The sequence below is a fragment of the Schistocerca cancellata genome, chromosome 1 (genome assembly GCF_023864275.1).
Source record: "Schistocerca cancellata isolate TAMUIC-IGC-003103 chromosome 1, iqSchCanc2.1, whole genome shotgun sequence".
Classification (NCBI taxonomy): Eukaryota; Metazoa; Arthropoda; class Insecta; order Orthoptera; family Acrididae; genus Schistocerca; species Schistocerca cancellata.
In genome coordinates, this window is record NC_064626.1 from 415812348 (window position 1) to 415838574 (window position 26227).

At 45.8% G+C, this 26227-nt stretch overlaps 1 non-coding gene across 1 annotated transcript; it reads left to right on the plus strand.

Moving 5' to 3' along the window:
• Nucleotides 1-21533: 21533 nt before the first annotated feature.
• On the plus strand, nt 21534-21609 carry Trnat-ugu (transfer RNA threonine (anticodon UGU)). Its single transcript has one exon. It is a non-coding gene; the product is annotated as a tRNA-Thr (tRNA).
• The last annotated feature ends 4618 nt before the right edge of the window (nt 21610-26227 follow it).

A 26227-nucleotide genomic window follows, 5' to 3' on the forward strand; every position in this document is an offset into this window, starting at 1 on the left:
TAAAAGCTAAACATTTCCTAGAGGCAGTTTATACTGACACTTGCTGTACTTACAGATTTACATTTTCCAAAATGTAAGTTTCTGTGTTGTCGTATGCTCCTATGCTCCTACCTCATTCGTCCCTGAAGTGCTCACTTGACAACGGCAACAAATGGGCATATATATTCACACTGCAGTCTTGTAATATCAAAAGTCGCAATGATCGCGTTATAATTGTCTTCACCATGAGCTGAGCCATTCAGTTCTATTTTAACTAATTCAAAGAAACTCTACATTTGTACCTAGATGACGAATAACGGAAGTACATATGTTAACACAAGACAACACAACAACTTATATTTTGGGAACTATGAGTCTGTAAGTACTGCACATGTTGATGTATATTGTTCCAAGGTGTTCAGATTTTTACCAGATACTACCTGCTTTATGAATATAACGAAACAATAGGCAATCAGCAGCATAAAAGAAAATTAAAATCTGTACCGGTTTCGGGCATTAAAAGCCGTTCTTTAGAAGATTATACCTATCGCATTAAATTTACTATATATAACTGGTTGCTTATCATTTCAATATATACGACTACAGTTGCTGAGGATGAATAAAATACTTCTTTATGAATCTTCTGAATCTGCTGGAGATAATTGTTTGTATAGTGGTAATGTTACGTAAGTGAGTTTGCTTCTGCACGGCGTCCGCCCAAAAAGTTGAGAGTATGATTTTATTCCTGGCGCGTGAGCGACGTCAGGGCAGTGACTACGGCTGCAGCTTGAACTACCAACTGCAAAAAATGGCTCTGAGCACTAAACTTCTAAGGTCATCAGTCCCCTAGAACTTAGAACTACTTAAACCTAACTAACCCAAGGACATCACACACATCCATGCCCGAGGCAGGATTCGAACCTGCGACCGTAGCGGTCGCGCGGTTCCAGACTGTAGCCCCTAGAACCGCTCGGCCACTCGGCCGGCTAACAACTGCAACTGCAAACTACAGCTGTGCATTCAACCAGTCAGCTGCGAGCAGGCACTGCTAAATAGTGGACTTGCGACCGTACTGTGTCAACGTTGTTGTTTAACAAATCGCAATTTTTAAATCAAATGATCAACATATTTTCCAGAATATTTTCAAGAATAGAGAAGTGTAGGCAAAAACAACGGTGCTCAAACGTCTGTTGTACCTTGAATAAAATGTAAAACACGGTCAGTTCTTTTCTAGGAACAAAATGATCGCTGCTGACGAGAGTTGGTGTCGTCAATGAGAACCTACGGCAGAAGACAAAATGCAGAAACTCACATGAAAGGTCAACGCTTTGACAAGCCAATGTGATGTTCTAGTCCAACAGCACACCAAAGAAGAAATTTTCTGATAGGTTCACGTGATTGTACGAAGCGTCTGTGCGCTGCTCTCGAGAGGGGGGAGACTATGTAGAACATCTTAAAAATTGATACCACGATTTAACGTTTCTCGATTTTGTTTTTAATCGAGTCTTGTAATTTTTTGGATTGACTGGGTAGCCTTTAACGTTCAAACATCTGTTGTCTACAAACGCAGACATTTACTCTGAAATAACCTCGATGGTTGGTAAAACAGGCACGTGTCCATACCTTAAAATCATTAGCCGACCAAGCAGGACTGCTACACAGTTTTGGAGCACCACCTTACCTGAAGCGTTTTTGTTCTCTGCCAGGTTTGTCTCTGACCTCGTGTCACAATACAATCATTGGCGAAACATCTGCGTATAGAATACGCTTAAGTGGTACTGGTACTTTGTGTGCGCTCCTCTACGCGCTTGGCGGTGGCCTGTGAAGTACTGATGCACTACCTCAATAATGAAGGAAATACATTACCTTCATTACTAAGAAGCAATTCCTGGTGGTACAACACAGACTTTCACAGCCGGTGTTTTCTTCATGGTCAATGTATGAAACTGCTCTCCGATGTTTCATTTCTGACAGAGGGAAGCATCTCCAGAGATACAGTGCAACTGCATCAAGCGGGAGGGGAGGGGGGGGGGATATCGACTTCTTGCGAACGGGATGGTGATCGTTTACTTTTAATCAATAAACGTGACGTCAGCCAGAAACAATCAGGCATTCTGATGTTTATTGCGCTGTGAGAACGTTGCCCACGTAAGCAATGCAGAACGAGTTTATTAATAATTACATAAATAAAAGCTCCTCGTTAGTTATAAGCGAAAAGTTCGATGGTACTTTGAGTCCCAAGAAGGAAAGCAAATAATACAATCAGAACTAGGTGGCGTAAAACCAGAGTCTAAAGACGTAGAGCCACTGTGCTAAGCTCGGTAGGAATTAGAAAATAAGTACAGTATGGCACGGTAGAGATAAAAACACGACGGCAACTGTCTGGTTCCTTAAGAAAGCTCTGATTGATGGGGTGCGGATGCAACCGGCACCTTTCTCAAGAGAACTCAAATGACTCACTGGTTCGATAGCTGAGACCGAACAGCTGATTTTATGGTGAGCGACGACCTAAATATTAGAACGAAATCTTTCGCAGTGGCACTGTTGTATAAAATATTCTCAGACTTCTCGCAGCTTCAGCTCAGGGCAAGACCTCGAGGTTTCGACGATTATCTCTATCGTCTTAGTCCACAGCAACTGATTGTCTAAACTGCTACTGTGGCGACCTTATGTGGCCCATAGACCGTTTATGACTGGTCTGTAATCACGTAGTGCTGCCGCAGATGGTGTCAACGTCTGCGCTGATGACGTCGCCACTCCTTAGTCGCTAAACGTCACGATGAATATCTCTGCCTCTTCCCTGCATCGAGAACTCGTTTCCATGCACCGCTAAGATTATGACCCCTGTCGCGGTTGAGGCTCTTATGACACATTCTTTTTTCTACACCTCACAGCCTCTTAATTACAGAATCTCAGTATGTAGTAGCCTGGGACAAAACTTTTGTCAATCAATATTATGCGTTTCTAATGCTGTGCTCACCAACGGAAGATTTTTGCTGGGCTCGACTTTTAATTTTCTGTTGATGCTCCTCATAGAGGTTGGAAACGGTGCTTATGGACTGACCGATGTACTTACTCCCGCACTCACAAGGGATGTTATAAATCCCAGGGATCCTGACGTCGAGTCTCTCCTTAACAGAGCGTATCATCGCCTTCATGTTCTCAGGAGGTCGGACAATGAAGTCTTATAGCTGGTCTTCTCGCTCACTCCTCTGGTACTTTTTTATTTTTATTTATTTTTTTTGGCGGGGGAGGGGGTCATGAATCTTCTCACAGCTTTGATACGGTCCGACACGAATTCCTCTCCTAAGTCAACCTCTTCATCTCAGAGTAGGACTTGCAATTTACATCCGCAATTATTTTCTGGATGTATTGCAATCTCTGTCTTCCACTATAGTTTTTACCCTCTAAAACTCCCTCTGTTACCATGGAAGTTATTTCCTGATGTTTTAACAAATGTCCTATCATCCTGTCCCTTCTCCCTGTCATTGTATTCCTTTCCTCTCCGATTCTGCGCAGAATCTCCTCATTTCTTACCCTGTCAGTCCACCTAATTTCCACTCGGGATAGCAACATCATCAGCGAGCCGTATCATTGATGTCCTTTCACCCTGAATTTTAATTCCACTCCTGAACCTTTCTTTTAAATCCATAATTGATTCTTCGATGTACAGACTGATCGGTATGTGCGAAAGACTACATCCCTGTCTTAAACTCTTTTCCACCTGAGCGCTTCGTTCTTGGTCCTCCACTCTTACTATTCCCTCTTGGCTCTTGTACAAACTGAGCAGTTTCAGCGACAGAGGTCAACTGACTGTTCCACGCATCGGCAACTACAGCTGATGGTGCTTTATGATGATGGCCTAAGCCTAGGCACAAATCGCTCATATTAATACAGTATAATTACCGGTGCGATCAAGACTGTTTTTACACTGATTTTTTATACTAAATAAAAGTTCGTTGGTACTTTTAGACACAATAAGTAACGCGAATAATACAATCAGTACTTAGCGGCGAAAACCCGAAGTCTGAAGAAATAAAGTCACGGTCCTAAGCGCAGTAGAGATTAGTATGGACTTTCGGACCCGAAGGCCCACTCGTGTAGCCTTGATGACTGCACGACAGAAAGCTTTTCGCCTCGCCTGGGCCCGTCAGCACCGACATTGGACTGCCAATTATTGGAAACGTGTTGCCTGGTCGGACGAATCTCGTTTCAAATTGTATCGAGCGGATAGACGTGTACGGGTATTGAGAGAAGCTCATGAATCCATGGACCCTGCATGGCAGCAGAGGACTGTTCAAGCTGGTGGAGGCTCTGTACTTGTGTGGGGCGTGTGCATTTAGAGTGATATGGGACGCCTGATACGTCTACATACGACTCTTACAGGTGACACGTACACAAGCATCCTGTCTGATCACCTGCATCCATTCATGTCCACTGTGCATTCCGACGGTTTTGGGCAATTCCAGCAGGACAATGCGACACTTTACACGTCAAGAATTGCTACAGAGTGGCTCCAGGAACATGCTCTGAGTTAAACACTTCCGCTGGCCACCAAACTCCCAAGACACGAACATTATTGAGCACAACTGGAATGGCATTGAAACGTGTTGTTCAGAAGAGATCTCCAGCCACTCGTACTCTAACGGATTTATGGACAACCCTGCAGGATTCATGGTGTCAGTTCCCTCCAGCACTACTTCAGACTTTTATCGCGTCCATGCAACGTCGTGTTGCGGCACTTTTGAGTGGTCGCGGGACCCCTACACGATATTAGGCAGGTGTACCAGTTTCTTTGGTTCTTCAGTGTCTATCTACTACATTAATTGGTAAGAATGGTTTCCAGAACTCATTCCTACAGAGCATAATCATCAAAGATAAACTAGTCAAAATGCAGCCCGTCTGTCATTAAGAAGTGCTCTTGCCAACCAACAAACAGTTCTCTTGGAGAAAGCTGCCAACAGAGCTGTTTAGTCACAACGCAGAAAACATGCCACGTTACTGCGAAGATTGTGTCGCATCTAGTAGTTGGCGTGAAGGTTAACATAGTATACACCACCATATAACGTTTTTAGAACAGAACTGGTTTCATGAGTTCCCCTATCACAGCCTTTAATGTTACATGGCTCGTTTGTTGTGATGCCGTTGTTGTACAGTGTTGCACTTAGAGCAATGAACCCTACACATAGCTTTTCGCGGAAACATCACTATTCAGTAACCTGGAAATCGACAGACAAAACCGCCATGTAAATGGAACGCAGGGAACCCGTCGTCCATGTGTAAATTCCGCATCGAAACTTTTTAATTAAGTTTCTTAGTCACTTAAATACGTCAACTGTCTTGCAATTCAGCTTTGTCATGTTACTTAAATATTTAGACGTGCTGTTCACGAAATGAGAACTCATTTCGTAGTGTTTAGTGCTCCACAAATTTCACGATGTTTTGTGGTGTCACGTGTGATTCTCGTTTGTTTTCACTCCTATTCAGTTTTTCTGTCGATTTTATCTTGTACTTAGAAAAATGATTTTTCAGTTGACAGATCTCAACAACAGAAAATATTTTCAAATCATACGGGGTTTTCAGCGAAGAACTCTATGATTTCAAAACTAAATGTGTCGACAACTACGTTTGCTAGATGCAACAAACGGTACGTTTATTGTGAAAGCTGTAACGATTTTATACAGAAGAAACACGGAAGTTTCGAAAAGCTGCAAACAGATGGCATTGTAATCGCAATTTTAGTTCCTACAAATATTGTACCTCAGCTCAAAGCGATGTGTCGAGAGCGCGATGTCAACGCGAGTAAACCGTGCAGCGCGCTCGCAAGAGGGGGTCGATCGCCGGTCGGCAGAGTCTGCCCCGCCGTAGGTCCCACCGGCCACTCCACTTATGACTTCGGCACCGGCAGATGGACATCGGTGGGAGACGACACAGGCTGTGGACATGGTTTATGAGAGTTCAACGTTTCACTCGGGCGGAGCTGTGCAACCGCTTGGCGCCGCAGCGACGACAGAACAACACACCCAATGACACCAATAGGCCGTCCGAAGTGGCCGAGTGGCTCTAGGCGCTTCAGTCTGGAACCGCGCGATCGCTACGGTCGCAGGTTCGAATCCTGCCTCGGGCATGGATGTGTGTGATGTCCTTAGGTTAGTTAGGTTTAAGTAGTTCTAAGTTCTAGGGCACTGACGACCTGATGTTAAGTCCCATAGTCCTCAAAGCCACTTGAACCATTTTTTTTTACACCAATAGCCGCTTCTACCGGTAAACAAAAGCATTCGTGGAAGCCGTCGGCGCCGCGCAAATCTGAAACCTTCACGGACGAAGAAAACTCGTACCCTCCATGTGGTAGCGTCCTTCACGACGAACCTGATATGGACCAGGACAGAACAACACTGCTGGAATTCGGCTAGAAAATGGAACTGATGGACCAAGTACCACTGGAAAGAAACAACAGCTTTACAGAAACGGATGATTTGGTCCTAGTGCGACACAAACGGCACTATCGGAGAAACACGAAAGAAGACCCGAAGCCTCAGAAACGACGAGTTGAGACGATTGAGACCACCAGTAGGTTTCTCACCTATTACCCCCAGAAATGACAACAAAGACGACTCCACCCAGACACAAAACCTCGAACTAGGACCGTCGGACCTCTGGCCAGAATGTCGAACTGAATAATGCACTACAACTCACCGGAACCCTGAAGACCATCTTCCAGAAGGACTGGATTAAATACCATTTCGAGTCCTCTGAGGATCAAAGAAAGGCTCTGAAATTTTTTGAGACCTACGGCTTGCCACACTTAACACATCAACCACTGGAGGAAAAGGAACTTAAAGTGGTCATCAAAGACTGCCTGCACAGGTCACTGAACGTCAACTCCAGGAAGCATTAAGTGAAAAAGGATTCCTCTACGCCAGTGTACATCAGTATAAAAGGAGAGAAGGAGATCAAGTCAGTGGTGACTTAGGCTGCCCACGTACTGTGTCAGCCTTCCTAAGGCAAAAGACAACCATAAAACATCCGGTACCTTCTCTACACGAGGGTGCGCACTGAAGATTATCGGTCCAAGGATGGGCCGACACAGTGCACAACTGTTAACTCTTCGAGCATACGGCAAATTATTGCTGGATGCCATACCACTGCGTAAAGTGCCCTGGAGACCATCGAACGAAAGACTGCAGCTTGCCCTGCACCTTCAAAGCAAAATGTGCTGTCTGTGACAAAGACTACTGCGCCTCATGGCGCGGCTGCGAAAAATACCAGACGCTCCTCCGGAAGTATAAAGTCCAGCTGCAACAGAAGGCCAAGAACCCGACGGTTAAGATCGTTCAGCAATCGACAATGCCAGCGACGACTAGCAAGATGGACAGTCAGGCACCAGAACAACAGCCATCCAGACAGCCCCAAATATCAGCTACCCTACAGAGGACTCCAAGGCGACGGATTTCGCGATCTTATGCAGACTCTCTGTCGCCTAAGAGAGACCAACCTGCAACATCTGCGACTACTACAGCTACACTAGGCACCTTGACACCAGCCATATCGGACATCGCAGCCCTCCTTGTAAAACTTCAACAAAAACTGACAAGAGTCCTCACCTTGGTGGAGGGAATAATCAAGGCGTTTACCTCTCCTTAAGGAATGGATAACGGCCGCAGAACATGACACCTCCGAGTCTGCATTTGGAATTCCAATGGAGCAAGACGTAAGCAGACTGAACTGAACGAATTTGTTAGTCGGCACATGTTGGACATAGTTCTGATATCGGAAACGCACCTGACGGAGATGGCTAGTTTCAAATTACGCAACATATTTGGTTATAGGACGGACCGGGTTGGACAACGAGGTGGTGGAACTGCAGTGTTCGTCAAAAACACTATACGACGTCATCAGGAGGATCTACCACCCCTGGAATCACTGGAAGCCACAGCGGTTACAATCTTCACGGCAATAGGAAACATAACTCTGGTGGCGGCGTATCTTAGTCACAAGAAACAGCTGGTGACCAGAGGTCACGCTGTCTTCCGATTTAATAAGGTCTTGCTGGGAGGAGACCTTAATTACAAACATGGAGCTTGGAATTCAAGGAGGGCCAACCGAAAGGGACAGCTACACCACGATCTAGAGAACGATCTTCAAGTCACCATCTATGGGCCACGGGAGCCGACACGCGTCCCTGAGTTCGCCGTCCAGGAGGCTGAAGTTCTCGATATAGCGATTGTTAAAAACATCGCTCCAAATCTACAGCTAAAGACCATCCAGGACCTGTCCTCTGATCATCTGCCAGTTCTCGGACTTCTCGAGGGTGGCGGCCTCCCAGTACCACCTCCGAGCTCCAGAACTGTTAGCTTTTTTGCTTAACATCACATCTCATGCGTCTCACATACAGAAAGTTACTGTGTCGGCCGGTGTGGCCTGGTGGTTCTAGGCGCTTCAGTCTGGAACCGCGTGACCGCTATGGTCGCGGGTTCGATTCCTGCCTCGGGCATGGATGTGTGTGATGTCCTTAGGATAGACAGGTTTAAGTATTTCTAAGTTCTAGGTGACTGATGGCCATTGATGTTAACTTCCGTAGTGCTCAGAGCCATTTGAACCATTTGAACCAAAGTTACTGTGGCTGCTTATCTGTTTTGACTGCTTTAGGAAGTCCACACCTCGAAGGTTTTGATGTGAGCTCGGCGTAGAATGACAATAATCGTGTGAGCGGAACTTCGTGTGTGAAATGGTGTGACTAGAGTGAAGACAGTGTTGTCTGGATTTATTTCGCTTTATTTATAATTCCCTTATCATTATGTCGTATTCCACGAAACATATCTTCACAGCAGTCCAGATGTGGACGACACGCGCCGTGAGTCTCGTTTGGAAACAAACTTGCCCCTTTCACTCGTAGTATTTGCTGTGGACAACAGTAACACGCATCTGTAAGACGCCAACTGAGCCAGAAAGCCTTTTAGCTGCTAAAGTGATCTGCACTGCCTGGACCGACCGAAAGTACGTAAGTAATTCTGTCGCACAAGATTGAGCAAGACAAATAGATGTAACAAGATAAATAGACTGATCAACCAGAATATTAAGATCCGTCGAGGCGATGACAGCGTCACTTTGCGAGGAATGACTGCTAGTCAGACACATTCACGATGGATGCAGTATCAGTGAGCGAGGTGTCTGTGTGTAGATTGGTGAGTGTCTTCAAGACGTGTCGAAACTACAGTGAAACATCGTCCAGGCGTCATGGGGTATGGCGGCCACCCCTCATTACATATGTCATAGGCTGTGCAGACTGGTACAGCAGGACATGCGGCGAACTGTGGAGGAACTGGGCAGAGTACTAGTGTATCCGCGTACACGGTGCACCGAACACTCCTAACGATGGGCTTCCGCAGCCGACGACCCATGCATGTGCTAATGTTAACACCTTGACATCGGCAACTACAACTGAAATGGGAGCGTGACCATCGGGCCTGGACGTCGGCCCAGGGGCAGAGCGTTGAATGATCTGATGGATCCCGAAACCTTCTTCGTCATGCCGATAGGAGGGCGCGAATCCGTCGTCTCCTTGACATCTATACTGTGGGTCGGCGACAATCTGGCGGTAACTCCGTTATGTTCTGGGAAACATCAACGCGTGCATCCATTGGTACAGTGGAACTCGTGCAAGGCACCATGATGGCCAAGACGTATCGCACACCACCTCATGGAATCATGTTGCTGGACGGCGGTAGCACATTTCAGCAAGATAATGCGCCATGTCACGAGGTCAGGAGTGTAATGGAGTGGTTTGAGAAACACAGTTCCGTGTTCCAATTGTTGTGCCAGCCGCCCAGCTCGGCAGATCCGAACAGTATCGAAATCTGAACCCGATATAACACATTTCGGATGTCATTTAACGCCAGAGCTCATCGCCTCCCTTCCCGGAATTTTCGGGGATTAGGAGACTTGTATGCGCAGATGTGGTGTCATCTCCCTCTAGCGACCTACCGAGGCCTCATTGCTTCTTGCCACGACTCGTCGCCGCTGTTATCCGTGCCAAAGAAGGACATGTCGTTTACTAGGAGGGTGGCCATCTGAGTGGTCAGCTGATTCGCTCGAATTCTCCTGAATGTCCTTCAAACCAAAAGCAATCAATTGTAGCCCAGCGACATGGCACATTGTCATCCATAAATATTCCATCGTGTTCGAGAATATGACGACCATGAATGGTTGCAGATGGTCTCCAAGTAGCCGAACATAACCATTTCCAGTCAATGGTCGATCCATTCAACGTAAACATAGCCTATACCGTTATGGAGCCACCACCAGCTTACACAGTGCCTTGTTGACAACTTGGGTCCTTGACCTCGTGGGGTCTGCGCCACACTCGAACTCTACCCTCAGCTCTTACTAAATGAAATAGGGACTCTTAAGATCAGGCCACGGTTTTCCAGTTACTTAGGGTCCAACATATTGGTCACGAGGCCAAGAGAGCCGCTGGAGGCGATGTGCTGTTAGCAAAGTCACTTACTTCTGTCTTCTGCTGCCACATCCCATTAACGCCAAATTTAGCCGCACTGTCCTAACGGATACGTTCGTCAAACATCCCATATTGATTTATGTGAATATTTCACACAGTGTTGCTTGTTTGTTAGCATCGACAACGCCTGGTCTTTACGTGAAGACCATCGGCCACTGTGTTGCCCGTGACGAGAGGTAATGCCTGGAACTTTTTATTCTCGGCACACTCTTGACACTGTGGATGTGGGAATACTGAATTACCTAACGATTTCCGGAATGGAATGTCCCATACTTCTAGCTCCAACTAGCATTCCACTTTCAGAGCCTCGTTATTCGCTTCGTGCGGCCATAATCACTTTTCACAGGAATCACCAGAGTACAAATGACAGTTCCGCCAACGCACTGCTCTTCTATACCTTGTGTACGCGCTACTACCGCCTTCTGTATATGTGCACATCGCTTTCTCGTGATTTTTGTCAGTGTATGTAATAAAGAAGGCAACAATTACGCATTAACGTCAACAATAAATTACATAGAGAGAGAAACTGGCAATTTTGAATACTGCAACACACTTAAACCGGTGGTAGATTTGGTTTTCGATATCTACGAGAAACAAGTGGGTCAGGAGTAACCATTGTCCCAATAGGTCATTCTAGAAATTACGTGACCAAGGACATCTGTGCAGTGATTAGCCTGATAGTGCCAAAATGTCGTGAAATCTCCATCAGCCCTTGGATCTGTGATCAGTTGTTAAATGATGCAACCTAATCAAGTTTAGATGCAATGGGAAAATAACGACCTAACTGCTTTCGTTTCTGGTTAGCCTAAGCTGCCTGATAGTCTCACCACGGTTGATTAGTCGAAAGTTCCCGTGTCAAAGGCTGCATCGCAGAAATACCACGCTTCCGATGTTAGGACCTTTACTCCAAGCCCTCGGCGTCTATTTCCCCATCTTCGTCTAAAGTGTCCACATCCGCATTCTCATACAGAGTGTGCAAAAAACATCTACTTTTTCTCTCTGCTCTGCACAAAACCCATGCAAAAGAATAGTGTATCAAGAAGGTGGCTTTCTTAAATATTGCCTAACAAGACCTTTTTTTTTTTTAACAGTGAGTCAGTACCCCACCTAGAAAATGTTTTATAAGTTATCCATGAATCTCCTTCTGGTGCATACAATTATGAGAAAGCCGAGCTCCAAACTTACGTCTCAGATGTCATATTCACGTACCAAATTTGCAGTTTCCCTGCGTTTGAAATTTCTAGAAGGCGGGATCGTGAACTTCAACCCAACGCACAACGGACCTCCTTCCCATCTTACACAAGAGAGAAGTCCTTATTTATTTATTTATTTACTTATTTATTTTTTGAAAATAATTTTCGACAAATGACTGTTAACTGTTCATATATTATTCACATTCATGATTCTGGCTTTATAGCCGTCCTAAAGTGCATGTTGAAATGTTAAAATATGACCGACCCCAGAATGAAATTTTCGCTCTGCAGGAGAGATTGTGCCTAAATGAAACTTCCTGGCAGAACAAAACTATGAATCGGTAGAGCACTTCCCCACGAAAGGTGAAGGTCCCGAGTTCAAGTCTCGGTCCGGCACAGTTTTAGTTTGTCAGAAAAGTTTCATATCGCCCTCTGCAGAGTGAAAATTTCATTCTGTAAACATCTCTCAGGCTGTAGCTGTGCCATGTCTCCATACAATACTTTCTGTCGGGAGTGCTAGTCTTGCAAGTTTCGCAGGAGACCTTCTGTAAAGTCTGGAAGGTAGGAGATGAGGTATGGCGGAAGTAAAGCTGTGAGGAGGGCTTCTGAGTCATGCGTGGAGCACTTATCCGTGAACAGCGACATTACCGAGGTTGAGTCTTAGTCCGATATACAATTTTAATCTGTTAGCAAGTTTTTTGTCTAGCTTGTCTGTGTCATGTTGACGTAGAAAAAAATATATTTCCCGCATTACAGATCAGTTGGCCTATTGTAGGATATAACCGCAGAAATACTTTATGTTTCTTCACGACATATCACAGACAGGTCACATTTAACATTGCAATATGCACTTGAGAATGGCTGTAAAGCCAAAATTGTGATCGTGTAAAATAAACAAACGATTAACAAACGACGGAAATTTCTATCAAAAAATGCTATATCACTGTGGCCCCCACGAGGGAAAGAAGAATCTGTACTCCACACGTAATGATGTCGTGTCACCCAACTCCTTTCCCATAACCTCAGGCGAAGTTTGAAAGCCTTCTACTTACTTTACAAATCTAGACTTTAATAATAAAATGGGACAGTACTGTTAATCAGAATTCGGGGATAAATTGTGATCTAAATGACAATAGATTTATTCAATCTTAACATAAGACAAAAAAGAAATTACTAAAGAACGCCACACAAACATCTTTATTTGACAAATGCTTTCACTAACATGGGCTCTATGGTGGACAAAGTGATCAGCTGAGGATCGACACACGACACTAAACGGAACATTAATCGCTGTATCTAACTTCATACACGTAAATCCGGGATATGGCACAAAAACTACACCACCATCAAGCATCTGTATTCTACCATTCCAAAAAGAAAAATGTGGTTCGAAAGAACATCGTGCTGAGAAACATTTATTGGAGCCCTACGCCATAGAAGCGAATACCTTACCGTCCTGCTGGTCAGGACGGCACACCATGATGCGTTCGCCGACTGAAGTCATGGACGGCGGCAATCTGTTGTTAATGGTGCGTGCCTGGAAAATGCAAGTACACGGTCTCACGTTCGGTTAATTCAGAACGCAGGTACTTTCCTATGAGCCTCTGAATCCCCAGTAGATTCCAGTGTGCAGGTGCCAAACCAATTTGACTCCGTGCCACGACTATGTGTGATGGAATATGTCAAATGTTTAGACGGCCGACTCAAGACAAATAAGTACACCCACGCATCACTCAATGTGTGTGTGATGCTAGAAGCAGTACCTCAGACGGTTCAGAAGGTGACTGGTACAGGCTCTAAGTGACACACTAGCAAAGGACACAAGTCTCACCATTTAGGTAGTGACCTGCAGCTCTTTACTAACGAAGTGCCAGTATAAGACTGAGATCTCTTCTCTTTTTGTCCGCTTCCTCCTCTGTTCGGTAGCAAAGCACATTTACATCATAGACTTCCCCACTTTAGCACAAGCCAATCACGAGCTGGAGCCTGGCATTCGAAGCTGGGAGAGTGGCCTTTGCTCTGCATACACCGATTTGACTAAGACTTTAAAGTTGATTGGGAGAAAAGGAAAAAAGATTCAACTTCGCAACCTCTTTCCCATGCGTTTGCTGTGTCTTTTGCCATCAACATCACCAGAATGGAATTACATCCCTCCATAAAAGCTTGTTATATCTCTTGTTGTGTCTATTTCAAAGTTTCGAAAGAACGGCCATAAACACGCTAAAAGCCTTGTTTTGTGACAGAGTCTGGCCGTCTGGGCGCCAGTGGCCCTATCCCATGGAAATTTGCAGAACGCTCACTGTTGTTTTGTCGGCTTCCTCCCTAACAAGGGCCCATCCTCTGCTTTATTGCCAGTCTACACTGCACTGGCCATTGTAGTGGCGACTTCGCGGCGCTAGTCGGTATACCTGGATGCGGCTGCCTCCCGACCAGCGCCAACCAAAGTGCCTGCACAATGAGACCGCTGAACGCAACCATCCAGAAATGTCTCCCCCAGGTTCCGCAGAAAAAAAGGCTCTTCCCTCGGCCCACCGTCGCCGTGCTCTTTTACTGCAGTCGTTTAAATCAGCACCCTATTCCTTTGAAAGCAGGTAAAGCTTACCGTTATTCCTTCCCTAGGACACGCAAACAAGAGCATTAACTACTGCCCACGATCATCATGATGTATGAAGCCAAAATTGCAATAAAGATCACATTCCCTAAGGACATGAAGCGGCATAACACCGAATCAGAAGTGAGAGTGCCCTGCTGTCTGTCAAGTTCCGTCAAAAAAGTAGGAATGAAAATATCTTGCCCGCCTGGGATCCACTGTTTTTCTATAAAAAGTGTTACCAGCACGGAGAACGACTTGTAAAGATAATGTATTCCGTAATGGCCGGAACAATATGTACAACAACCAAGAGGGAATAATAAGAGTGGACGATCAAGAATGAAGTGCTCGTATTAAGAAGGGTGTAAGACAAGGCTGTAGCCTTTCGCCCCTACTCTTCAAACTGTACATCGAGGAAGCAATGATGGAAATAAAAGAAAGATTCAGGAGTGAAATTAAAATACAAGGTGAAAGGATATCAATGATAAGATTCGCTGATGACATTGCTATCCTGAGTGAAAGTGAAGAAGAATTAAATTATCTGCTGAACGGGATGAACAGTCTAATGAGTACACAGTATGGTTTGAGAGTAAATCGGAGAAAGACGAAGGTAACAGCGAGAAACTTAACATCAGGATTGATGGTCACGAAGTCAATGAAATTAAGGAATTCTGCAACCTAGGCAGTAAAATAACCAATGATGGACGGAGCAAGGAGGACATCAAAAGCACACTCGCTATGGCAAAAATGGCATTTCTGGCCAAGAGAAGTCTACTAATATCAAATACCGGCCTTAATTTGAGGAAGAAATTTCTGAGGATGTACGTCTGGAGTACAGCATTGTATGGTAGTGAAACATGGACTGTGGGAAAACCGGAACAGAAGAGAATCGAAGCATTTGAGATGTGCTGCTATAGACGAATGTTGGAAATTAGGTGGACTGATAAAGTAAGGAATGAGGAGGTTCTACGCAGAATCGGAGAGGAAAGGAATATGTGGAAAACACTGATAAGGAGAAGGGACAGCATGATAGGACATCTGCTAAGACATGAGGGAATGACTTCCATGGTACTAGAGGGAGCTGTAGAGGGCCAAAACTGTAGAGGAAGACAGAGATTGGAATACGTCAAGCAAATAATTGAGGACGTAGGTTGCAAGTGCTACTCTGAGATGAAGAGGTTAGCACAGGAAAGGAATTCGTGGCGGGCCGCATCAAACCAGTCAGTAGACTGATGACAAAAAAAAAAAAAAAAAAAAAAAAAAAAACGGCCGGACGCATGACACAATTAATCTTACCGAGTATTTTCTTCAACAGAGTCTGTGTCCCCAAGAATGTGGCTGCATTCACTGCGAATGACCCCTCATAGCACGCTGGCCCTGATCCGGACAAAACAGGGTCCTGAAACTGCTTATCTGACATCCAAACGCCAGGGTCACGGTCCGTGCTCTCAGCCGCACTGTCCTAGGAAGCTATTTGTTCTCCCCAGGGACCTCTGGGTGGTTGGATGGCGGTGGCCCCGTGCCCTCCTTCTGTGAGGATTCATCCAAGTGTCAGTCAAGCTTATACAGCACAACGAGTACAGGACATGCAATTAACTACAGAGACAGAGTGAAGTTAAAAGTTGTGGTGGTGACCCAACCTTCGCAACCACCGATACTACCGTTATTATCAGCACCGGTAGATGCAGGATACCGATTTCGATAACGTGAATCAAAACGAGGGACGTATGAGACATGTCATTCCATCACTTGACTCATCACCCTCAAGTTTCTATTAGGCACCTCTCAGTTCTTTCTTGGATTTGATTCTCTGGCAGGGTTCGTTAAACATTAACAGTGGTGCAGAGCAGTACAGATAGTTAAATGATGATGATTTGGACGATATGAACCTCACGTACGTATTTGCAGTGTACGGTGGAAAAGTAGAGCACGATACTATGCTTTGTTTTACTTTTTGGTGATAATTACATTTTTTTTTCAATATTGTGAAATTATTTTAGAGAAACTAAGGTAAATGGGTAACAAACCAAACACATTATAATTGGATAATTACTGTGTAATGAGGCACAGGAGACCTCGGATGTCTTACACAAAATAGCAGGAAATTTGGCTGAACAACTTCACAAACTTTGCAGCAGGTGAAGTTCGGGTTTATACTGTATACAACTCTAGAATAGATGACAAATAAATGAAGACATAAGATTTTCATTATTTTTGTACATAATTAGGATAACATTTTGTTCAGTTTTGCCTTATAATCATTCCACGTATTATGTGCTTCTTTCTAAGTGACTTGAGCATACCGTTGTACAAAATGGTTATTACAAAACCGGATGATCGTTACAATTGCCCAGTGTGGTATAAATCCGTCGACATGAATACATATACAGTCCTCTCATTTCCTTACCTGAAACTGTAAATTTATAAAATCCTATGTCTTTACTCTAGTAAATAAATTATTATTTTTATTAAAGTGACACGCTGTTATTAATACTTAAGAATTGGCTGGATTTGAGATTTTTTTTTAATCTTACATCCGATTCTTTAGATTTAACTGAACGACGTCTGTGTGAAAGTATTGCTATTTCTCCACATTTTAACATGAATTGTTTCGCTCAAGTTGTGATTCTGAGTGGAGATGTTATGTACCAAGAGTACAGGGTGTATATAAAGGCCGGGAACACTTTCAGTTATTTATTGCACAAGAACTAAACATTGTACAGATGTCATATATTGCAATTTGAAGAGAAACTCTGAAAGTTTTTTTTTTTTTACAAACATTCGATATGCGAACCATGAGTGACCCGGCAGACGCCAGTACGGTAATTGAATTCTTGCCATACCGTCCCAGCATGACGTCGACTGTGGCATTCGCTTCCCGTATTCTCTCCCGGAGCTCTGCTACACCACGTGGTAGAGTCGGTACATACGGATCTTTAATGTGTCCCCATAGAAAAAAGTCACACGAAGTGAGATCTGCTGATCGGGTAGGCCATTTCATGAAACAGCTGTCCTCTTCTGTAGCACGACCGATCCATCGATGCGCAGCTCCGTTTTCAGGTATCCACGAACTTCACGATGAAAATGGGATGGAGCCCCATCCTCCTAAAAGATGAACAGAGAGTCCGATTGCTTCTTACCGTACTTCGTTCTAAACATCCTTTGAACAGCTGTAGCACCCTTGTTTTTGTCGAACTCCAACACACAGAAAGCTCGCTCCGCTCCTGAACTCGCCATGTTTGCGACTAGCGCTGACTATTGGAAAATTACCAAACTACGCTGTGGCGGTATATATGAAAAAAAACTTTCATGTTTTTCTTCAAAATGACATTATTATGATGTCTGTACAATGTTTGGTTCTTGTGCAATAAATAATTGAAAGTGTTCCCGGACTATATGTACACCCTGTAAGTTCATGAACTTTCGTTTCATTCTGTGGCAGGCCTGACAACGGTGCAACTACTTGGTGATTGTGAAGATAAGGTAATCCAAATTTAATCCTTCCAAATCTAGACTTTGTTTCATTCCCTGATTGTCTTTTGATGAGCCTGTTGTCTGTTGTTTTTTGCTTATTAATCTCGCAGTTATTGTGTACTTCTAGAGAGGAATGGAGAGCTTAAACAGCAAATAAACTTCCTTCTATTTACGGATGCTCTCCCTGCCATCACCTCAGCCTTTCACAAATAGAAGCAACATAAAATTCCCCATTACCTACACGTCACGATACGAGGATAATCTTTTGAAATCGTTAAAGTGAAGTAAGCCACAGGAGCTTACCTTCACCGCATGAATATGCTGAAGCTGTCTGCCGCTAAATCACATCACCGGCGAGTGGTTGCGTTGGCAAATAGCTCTCTTTTTGCACGCGGTCGTAAACTTAGTGAGATCGGTTAGTAATTCTCTGCATTCATCATAACTGTCCCAAGGCAGCGCACGGACTGCCTCAGTAATGAGCACAATAAAACGCAACACGTGCTAAATGAAGGCGTCCGCAATGAGCGCCGGGAAGCTAACGGCGCTCTGTATCATAGCTTTGTCTCGCCGGCACCTCTGCTCCTTATAAGAGGCGCAGGTTAGGGCAAGCGCGTTGTTAGTTCAGGGCATCTACCTCACGCAACGCCGATATATATGAGTGAACTACGGCTAACACTTCTCTCTCTCTCTCTCTCTCTCTCTCTCTCTCTCTCTCACACACACACACACACACACACACACACACACACAAGCGCACGCACGCACAAAGGCGCGGGCGCACAGATGAAACTATACAAATTGTAATCTCTCACTACCCGATAACGGGATATTCAAACATCCACTGTCTTTTTTATCTTCTTCTTGCGTTATAACAACTGAGATTTCTTACCCCCATCGCACATTTCTCCAAATCTTGGATATAGTTACATGAGTGATCTACAATACTCCTCAGTTTCCTTAGTGCGATCGTTTACATTCTCGAAGTAAAATAGGTAATTTATGCCTGCAGGCTTACGAAGCCATTATCTTTGATAAAAGGAACTTCTGAACCATTAGGTAGTGTCATGATCCCCATCAAATTTTTTTGATGCTCTTTGTTACGATGCTTTTGTAGGGATCGTCGATCTGCAGGCTGCCATTGTATCACTGGACCACTGGGAAAATACTGAAAGGTAATACCGACTGAGACTGTGAGTAAAAACTACTACTGATGTTTTATCCACGCAGGATCTGGTGAACTCCTCAGCAGTTAAGGATTGTTGGTGAACTACGCAACCTGTCAAAAATACTTTCAAAATGCTTTATTTCAACGTCGTAAACGATTTCAAGCTATTACGCCCATCTTCACATGGCCAACATTTCCTATTACAACATGTCGTCCGCTCCAGCACTGCAAGAGAATATCTGCGTATTTGAAGCCACTTTATTTATTGTTTTGATATTAAGATGTGCTGAAGTGTCTGCATTTCATTACATATAATGTGAAACAATTGTTTATACTAACATATGTTCCAGTGCTTTGACTTGGTGCTTATACCTTGGCATGACAATATACACTCCTGGAAATGGAAAAAAGAACACATTGACACCGGTGTGTCAGACCCACCATACTTGCTCCGGACACTGCGAGAGGGCTGTACAAGCAATTATCACACGCACGGCACAGCGGACACACCAGGAACCGCGGTGTTGGCCGTCGAATGGCGCTAGCTGCGCAGCATTTGTACACCGCCGCCGTCAGTGTCAGCCAGTTTGCCGTGGCATACGGAGCTCCATCGCAGTCTTTAACACTGGTAGCATGCCGCGACAGCGTGGACGTGAACCGTATGTGCAGTTGACGGACTTTGAGCGAGGGCGTATAGTGGGCATGCGGGAGGCCGGGTGGACGTACCGCCGAATTGCTCAACACGTGGGGCGTGAGGTCTCCACAGTACATCGATGTTGTCGCCAGTGGTCGGCGGAAGGTGCACGTGCCCGTCGACCTGGGACCGGACCGCAGCGACGCACGGATGCACGCCAAGACCGTAGGATCCTACGCAGTGCCGTAGGGGACCGCACCGCCACTTCCCAGCAAATTAGGGACACTGTTGCTCCTGGGGTATCGGCGAGGACCATTCGCAACCGTCTCCATGAAGCTGGGCTACGGTCCCGCACACCGTTAGGCCGTCTTCCGCTCACGCCCCAACATCGTGCAGCCCGCCTCCAGTGGTGTCGCGACAGGCGTGAATGGAGACGTGTCGTCTTCAGCGATGAGAGTCGCTTCTGCCTTGGTGCCAATGATGGTCGTATGCGTGTTTGGCGCCGTGCAGGTGAGCGCCACAATCAGGACTGCATACGACCGAGGCACACAGGGCCAACACCCGGCATCATGGTGTGGGGAGCGATCTCCTACACTGGCCGTACACCACTGGTGATCGTCGAGGGGACACTGAATAGTGCACGGTACATCCAAACCGTCATCGAACCCATCGTTCTACCATTCCTAGACCGGCAAGGGAACTTGCTGTTCCAACAGGACAATGCACGTCCGCATGTATCCCGTGCCACCCAACGTGCTCTAGAAGGTGTAAGTCAACTACCCTGGCCAGCAAGATCTCCGGATCTGTCCCCCATTGAACATGTTTGGAACTGGATAAAGCGTCGTCTCACGCGGTCTGCACGTCCAGCACGAACGCTGGTCCAACTGAGGCGCCAGGTGGAAATGGCATGGCAAGCCGTTCCACAGGACTACATCCAGCATCTGTACGATCGTCTCCATGGGAGAATAGCAGCCTGCATTGCTGCGAAAGGTGGATATACACTGTACTAGTGCCGACATTGTGCATGCTCTGTTGCCTGTGTCTATGTGCCTGTGGTTCTGTCAGTGTGATCATGTGATGTATCTGACCCCAGGAATGTGTCAATAAAGTTTCTCCTTCCTGGGACAATGAATTCACGGTGTTCTTATTTCAATTTTCAGGAGTGTATAATCTGTTACAGTGCAAACACCACACATATTTCAAATAAAACAATGTAACACACAAAAATTCATAGTATCGTTTATGTTCTTTGACCTTCACACATATGTTTTACATACAACTGTTCTCTTTCCCTAAGAAAATGTATTTTTTTTATCTCGAGCAAATACAAGCTAAGCAAAGAGAGATTCCAGGAGATGCAACATGTTAATAACAGAAGAATGCTTTAAGAGTGGATGATCAATAGAGAATGAATGATCTCATTGCTTACTGGATGCTCTTTACACACTTAAGAAGAAATATATCCAATGTAAAACACACGTCTCAAGCTCAGACTGACGTAGAGAATATTAATGATTTGTTTGTATGCCACAGTGATTTATTTAGCATATGTGTGCTGTTTGCACTGCAACAGAATATGCATTGTCCTGGAAAGGCGTTAGCACCAGAGTAAGCTAAGCGCCGTCCAACGGAACGTATACAAATGTATTCGATGGTTCACCTTATGTAGTGAAGGAGCGGACGGGGCACACATTTTCAGCATGTCCCCAATGAAGTACATCAACGCCTGTTTGCAGCTAGGGTGTCCATTTAATTATCATTTCATTTCTAGCAAAGCTGCATGGTCATCCACAGTAACTGTTCTTTCGGGAACAGATACTACCGCAATATATAGTTAAAATATGGCTTCCCGGTCATTGACCTTCTTGTGCGAACGCACACACTATGCCCGAACTCGTACGGGGCTTGGTAGATTAATCTGCCACGAGTAATGAGTATGATAGGCAAACATCTAAAGTCCCTGCAGACGCACTATCCTCTATGCCCACGGTGGCTCAGATGGATAGAGCGTCTGCCATGTAAGCAGGAGATCCCCGGGTTCGAGTCCCGGTCGGGGCACAGATTTTTCAGCATGTCCCCAATGAAGTACATCAACGCCTGTTCGCAGCTATCATTTCATTCAGCTTCAGATCTTGTCATTTCACCTCTCATCTTGGAGCACTGCAGCCATCTGCCATTTTCATCGTCTCAGCCACCAGATGATCTGGTGCTTTTGGGGGATGGGGGGGGGGGGGAGAGTTTAGAAAATTTTCATGCCTCCAACCTCAGCCACAGAACGGGGCCGTTGGCGCTGCCATACAGTGCTTCAGTCACCGACAGCTACGTTATGGTGAGGCCGAACAGCTACCCTGTGAGACTGTATCGAATTTAAAGTCCAGCTATAACCTTACAATCTCAGAGCCTCACTCTTAAGATTTGCCTTGTGAACTCATGAACTGTTTGTTTCCAAAATCCACAACAGGTGTGACGCATTATCTTTAGTAGCTTTATGTACTATCTATAGTAGTTCCAATCTATGCTAGCCAATTTCGCGACATTCATCTGTAATTGCACGATTTATTCTCAGTTCCCCTCCCCCCTTCCCCCCAGCTCACCTGTTACTTTCATTAGATTTGCCAGAAGTTACCATTATTGTACACTCCTGGAAATTGAAATAAGAACACCGTGAAGTCATTGTCCCAGGAAGGGGAAACTTTATTGACACATTCCTGGGGTCAGATACATCACATGATCACGCTGACAGAACCACAGGCACATAGACACAGGCAACAGAGCATGCACAATGTCGGCACTAGTACAGTGTATATCCACCTTTCGCAGCAATGCAGGCTGCTATTCTCTCATGGAGACGATCGTAGAGATGCTGGATGTAGTCCTGTGGAACGGCTTGCCATGCCATTTCCACCTGGCGCCTCAGTTGGACCAGCGTTCGTGCTGGACGTGCAGACCGCGTGAGACGACGCTTTATCCAGTTCCAAACATGTTCAATGGGGGACAGATCCGGAGATCTTGCTGGCCAGGGTAGTTGACTTACACCTTCTAGAGCACGTTGGGTGGCACGGGATACATGCGGACGTGCATTGTCCTGTTGGAACAGCAAGTTCCCTTGCCGGTCTAGGAATGGTAGAACGATGGGTTCGATGACGGTTTGGATGTACCGTGCACTATTCAGTGTCCCCTCGACGATCACCAGTGGTGTACGGCCAGTGTAGGAGATCGCTCCCCACACCATGATACCGGGTGTTGGCCCTGTGTGCCTCGGTCGTATGCAGTCCTGATTGTGGCGCTCACCTGCACGGCGCCAAACACGCATACGACCATCATTGGCACCAAGGCAGAAGCGACTCTCATCGCTGAAGACGACACGTCTCCATTCGTCCCTTCATTCACGCCTGTCGCGACACCACTGGAGGCAGGCTGCACGATGTTGGGGCGTGAGCGGAAGACGGCCTAACGGTGTGCGGGACCGTAGCCCAGCTTCATGGAGACGGTTGAGAATGGTCCTCGCCGATACCCCAGGAGCAACAGTGTCCCTAATTTGCTGGGAAGTGGCGGTGCGGTCCCCTACGGCACTGCGTAGGATCCTACGGTCTTGGCGTGCATCCGTGCGTCGCTGCGGTCCGGTCCCAGGTCGACGGGCACGTGCACCTTCCGCCGACCACTGGCGACAACATCGATGTACTGTGGAGACCTCACGCCCCACGTGTTGAGCAATTCGGCGGTACGTCCACTCGGCCTCCCGCATGCCCACTATACGCCCTCGCTCAAAGCCCGTCAGCTGCACATACGGTTCACGTCCACGCTGTCGCGGCATGCTACCAGTGTTAAAGACTGCGATGGAGCTCCGTATGCCACGGCAAACTGGCTGACACTGACGGCGGCGGTGCACAAATGCTGCGCAGCTAGCGCCATTCGACGGCCAACACCGCGGTTCCTGGTGTGTCCGCTGTGCCGTGCGTGTGATCATTGCTTGTACAGCCCTCTCGCAGTGTCCGGAGCAAGTATGGTGGGTCTGACACACCGGTGTCAATGTGTTCTTTTTTCCATTTCCAGGAGTGTATATGAAAAATTCATAATCAATGAGAGATTTGAATATATTTTCGCTCTATTTCTTAACTGTCTAACTTTTGATATGTGAATAAATACGAGAAATCAGAATACGTATATCACGCCACATTTTATCTACCCCGCCGCCCAACAAGGACCTTACTGCTGCACGTGCACGTCCTAGGGGTATGCTACGTTGCGATCCAGTAACGTTAGGCGCGCCCAGTAGCCATCTTCTATTTACCCTATTATTCATCTGTAGGAAGGGCTTTTTCCTGCACTAAAAATAGGCTTACACAAGGGCGTAAGCTTAACAAACACATTCCACAGCCATGGAAGTACTGTAGTTTCAGTTTCGTAGCCTTCAGTTCACTCAGTATGTTCTTCGTGTAACGCTTTCCGTGTCAGTTCATGTATCGTGTGTTATTTTCAGACTCTCATATACACAGTCAGTACGTAGCCAAATGTTCATTGAGTATATGCGCCATTTTTGGAAAGCGGTTGACATATCATTGCGAGATATCATCAACAAGATACGTGGAGCATGAATAAAACTGATAAACATGACATTCATCATCGTCATCACCAGTTTGATATCCACCGCCCCAGTTAGGTATATCTGTACATTTTAATGTATTGTGATCTTCAAATATAGGCAATCAGTTGCTCTCGCATGTTTTCTAACTTACGCCCTATGGCAGATATTTGCTGTCAGAAGTGGAACTGGGACTTTGATTCATTTCACTTACCTCTATAACAAAAAATCATACAGATCGAGTATTATATTCTTTATATTTGCTCATCCGTCAATACGTTCTCCCCTCCCATTTCATTCTTTTCTTATCCAGTAGCGACTTTTTTCATGACATACATAATCTAAGATAAACCAAACTATTACTGTACAAGCCTTTTCGGTGTAAAATAATCGTTGATAAGAAGAGCCCTACAGCCAATACAAATCAGTCCATGGTGGATGTTAACAACAGATACTAAAAAGACTTGTGGGCCCATGCAAACTAAAGCTTATAGCAATGAATTTGATTCTACAGTTTATCTTCCCAGTAATCAGTTAACTAGAGTCAATTTTATGTTGTAAACCAACGAACTAACTCTGTCAGTCACTGGTTTAGTGTTGTGCTCAAGGAAGGCGTGCGTCACGCCACGCACATCCGGTTGGCTCCCAGGGGTCGCACATATCTCAGTGGTCTTGTCCGCTGCCCGCTGTGAGTTAGTCACCATGTTTCCACCGCCTCGCCTGCTACAGCGCATAAAAGATCTGCTTATAGGGCCATGCTGTACGTGTCTTTTTATAGAACGTAGCATCACCGGGGAGCGTAACGTGTCGTTCTGAGCACTGAAGCTGCGAGCCACTTGGCGAAAGACATTTTCGTTGCTCGGGTATTATGCAGAGTCACTGACCGACGATCTGAATACTGAGAAAGTACACTACTGGCCATTAAAAGTGCTACACCACGAAGATGACGCGAAATTTAACCGACAGGAAGAAGATGCTGTGGTATGAAAATTATTAGCTTTTCAGAGCATTCACACACGGCTGGCGCCGGTGGCGACACCTACAACGTGCTGACATGAGAAAAGTTTCCAACCGATTTCTCATACACAAACAGCAGTTGACCGGCGTTGCCTGGTGAAACGTTGTCGTGATGCCTCGTGTAAGGATGAGAAATGCGTACCATCACGTTTCCGACTTTGATAAAGGTCGGATTGTAGCCTATCGCGATTGCGGTTTATCGTAACGCGACATTGCTGCTCGCCTTGGTCGAGACACAATGACTGTTAGCAGAATAGGGAATCGGTGGGTTCAGGAGGGTAATACGGAGCGCTGTGCTGGATCTCAACGGCCTCGTATCACTAGCAGTCGAGATGACAGGCATCTTATCTGCGTGGCTGTAACGGATCGTGCAGCCACGTCTCGATCCCTGAGTCAACAGATGGGGACGTTTTCAAGACAACAACCATCTGCACGAACAGTTGGACGACGTTTGCAGCAGTATGGAGTATCAGCCCGGAGACCATGGCTGCGGTAACCCTTGACGCTGCATCACAGACAGGAGCGCCTGCGATGGTGTACTCAACGACGAACCTAGGTGCACGAATGGAAAAGCGTCATTTTTTTTTTTGGATGAATCCAGGCTCTGTTTACAGCATCATGATGGACGCATCCGTGTTTGGCGACATCGCGGTGAACGCACATTGGAAGCGTTTATTCGTCATCGCAATACTGGCGTATCACCCGGTGTGATGGTATGGGGTGCCATTGGTTTCACGTCTCGGTTACCTCTTGTTCGCATTGACAGCACATCGAACAGTGGACGTTACATTTCAGATGTGTTACGACCCGTGGCTCTATCCTTCAAAATGGCTCTGAGCACTATGGGACTCAACATCTTAGGTCATAAGTCCCCTAGAACTTAGAACTACTTAAACCTAACTAACCTAAGGACATCACACACACCCATGCCCGAGGCAGGATTCGAACCTGCGACCGTAGCAGTCCCGCGGTTCCGGACTGCAGCGCCAGAACCGCTAGACCACCGCGGCCGGCCTCTATCCTTCAATCGATCCCTGCGGAACCCTACATTTCAGCAGGATAATGCACAACCGCATG